The following is a 3,102-nucleotide window of genomic DNA, read 5'->3' as shown; positions in this document are numbered from 1 at the left end:
TACCCGTGTGGCGCAATTGGGAAATAGCAGACCGTGGATTCCTGCGGGTGGATCACATGGACTGACTAATGAAACCAAGCGGCCCTAACTTGTTAGACAAACCTTTGAAAGACTTCATAGTGATCCCTGCCGATCTTCCTTGGTAGTGGGTTAAGAGACTGATCACCTCGGGCGAAAGGGTAAATCATGACTCATGGGTAAAGATGTACAACCTCTGCAGAGTGTTAAAAACTAGTATACTAGCCGAGCTCACGGTCAGGAGCGGCCTTGGGGATATCTACATTAAGGGTGATGATTCCTGTGTGTTAAATATGCTCATTGTTTAATGTTTAATGCTTTACATTATTTATGTCATATTGATCATGAGATTGTGGGAGCTATACAATCTAGTTGCTATACTTGTGGAGTTCGACATGGACTCACTCTTGCTATTTCCCCACACCCCTCAGGAGAAGATTTGGGCTTGTGATCAACCAGTCAGTTGGATCCTATAGAGTGAAGTTAATACCCGAAGTTTGGAGTTGTCTATCCGCTGTTTGCTATCAAAGGTTCTCTTTTATACTAAGTATGTTATATATTTATGCATTGTCTTTTGATATTACCCCTTATTTGTAGCTATATATGAGATTTGACTTCTAAGACTCACATATGGTGCATATCTGGTTTTATCCTTAAAATCGGGTATTACAATAACTTAATTTTGAATTTATTTATTTAAATACAATTTATTTAGTATTTATTAAATAGCTTTCTAGTTAAAGTTAGCCTAGAGTTATAATTCCTTTTGTTGCGCTTTTTACAAGGAATTTCATTCATTGATTAACAACAAGAAGCTATTAGAACCATTACAAAGTTAATGGTTACAGATTGGAGTGCCACAAGTAATGGACACTCTTGTACATGTTCTGGATTAGAACAAATACCTGAGAAACTATGATAATTGAAATGGAAAACAATAAGTGTCTGTCTAGCCAACAAGTCTGCCATTTGATTTTGTGATCTTCTAATCTTACGAATGGAAGAGCTTGTGCCTACGAAGATAGAATTGATCATTTGCTATATGGTTTCATTCTCCAATCAGGGGGTTGGAGAGATCTGCTCCATTTAAGAAATGGACCAACTGTTGGTTATCAAATAATAAGGTTGCATCCTGTAGCTCCAAGGTTTTTAGCAGCACTGCTGCTAAAGAAAGAGCTGTTGATTCTGCCATCAGTACTGAAGTGGAGTCTTGCATTACTGCCTTGATGAAAATGCTTAATGGGGGCGACATTTGAGTATTTATAATGAAGACACCGATCCCAGCTTCTCTTGGAAGAGAGACAGCTAGATCTGGCTGTGTTGAGGCATCCATGTAACATCGTATCCCCTGAATCAAAGTTGGAGACGGAACCAACAACCTGTCCAACATGGTTCTAGAACAGTTGTTCTCCTGATGTGAGGCTTCATTGGATCCTGCATCTGAAACAGTTATACCTTGAATGTCGTTTGTGGCATCACAGCCGACATTACTTGGCTGAACTAGTGATGATGTGTGTGAATCTGTCCTTCTTGGAGCAGTCGGCTGCTATTGGTGGAGATGGGCAGCACCTGCGGAGAATTATACCTGGCTGATTTTCATCTTGCTCTCTTAGTGCAGCAAGGTGGGTTTTCATGTGGGCATTTGCGGCCTGATGAATCTAGAAAGAAGTCCATGTTCTCCTCTGGAACCTATTATCATTGCGAGCCTTCCAAATGTACCAGAGAAGAAATATGGTTTTACATAAAGTTTCATCAATTGGGTTAGGGGTAATTAGTAGAGGAAGGGACACTTGGACTCCATCTTCTTCTATAGGGATATTATTAGTTATGAGGGGAGGGTTGGTTGTGGACCAGATCTCAGAAGGTAAAGTGCATTTGATAAACAAATGTTGGTCAGTCTCAATAGCCCCACGATAGGAGCAATGTTTATTTATATGGACAGAATACCTCACAGCTCTTTCACTAGTAGCCACTGCTTGTCTTACGAGCCTCCAAGCAAAGGTTTTGAGAAGAGGTGGAATAGATTTACTCTTCCAAACCTTCTATAGGAAGTTGCTTGCATCCTCAGTTATACTTTGGGATCCATGACTAGGGAGGTGATATACCTACTAATGAGCAAGATAAGAGTAAATAGATTAGTAGTGCAGATTCCATTTTCGTACGAGCCCACATGAGAATGTCATTACAGTTAGAATTGACAACCAGAGTGGTCTCAATAGCATGAACAGTGTGAGTACTAAAGGTGGTAGAGAGAAGTTGGTTGTTCCAAGTCTGAGTGCCAGGGACCCAGAGATAAGAGACTTTGGCAGGCAAAGGAGAGTTGACAACTAGCATGAGGAGATGACCATGGATCTGATTTGAATCAGAAGATCAAGGATCCGACCAAATGGAAGAATTTCCAGAATGTATTTGATAGATGGAATTAGAGTTCAGTTGATGTTTAACTTGTATAATAGAAGACCAATAGATAGATATGGGGCCCTGTCAGGAGCATTCCAGAAGGAATCAGAAGGGTGGTATTTGGCCTTAAGAATAGTAGATAGGAGAGGATTCTTTTTCATGGCTATGTTCCAAGCCGAATGAATGATGATACTTTTGTTGATCAATGCCATATCTCTAATGCCAAGACCACCTTTCTCAGTAGGTTTGCAAATGTCATCCCAAGAGCGATAAGCTATGGGATTGGTGTGATGCTCCTCTTGAACACCTGCCCACCAAAATCTTTTGATGATAGTATTAATTTTCTCAATAAAAGATTTGGAGAAGAGGATAGTGGACATAAAATAAATACAGATAGAAGAAAGCACAAACTTAATATACTGCAACCTACCAGCATGGTTGACCCTATTGGCTTTTAGGGTGCCAAACTTAGCAAAGAACTTGTTAACAATGAAATTTTAGGCTCTGTTCTTATCTATATGACTAAAAATTATGGGATGGCATAAGTTCATAGTGTTAGGTTGCAGGTCAGGAACAGGAAAGATGCCTTTAATTTGATTTCTAACATGATTAGGAACATTTTTGCTAAAATAAATGAAGGACTTTTGGAGATTAGGAGTCTAACCAGATTCTTGGCAGAAATCA

This window comes from Sorghum bicolor, chromosome 5 (assembly GCF_000003195.3).
Source record: "Sorghum bicolor cultivar BTx623 chromosome 5, Sorghum_bicolor_NCBIv3, whole genome shotgun sequence".
Taxonomy (NCBI): Eukaryota; Viridiplantae; Streptophyta; class Magnoliopsida; order Poales; family Poaceae; genus Sorghum; species Sorghum bicolor.
The sequence above is the reverse complement of the archived record's forward strand: the minus strand, read 5'-3'. Positions refer to the sequence as shown.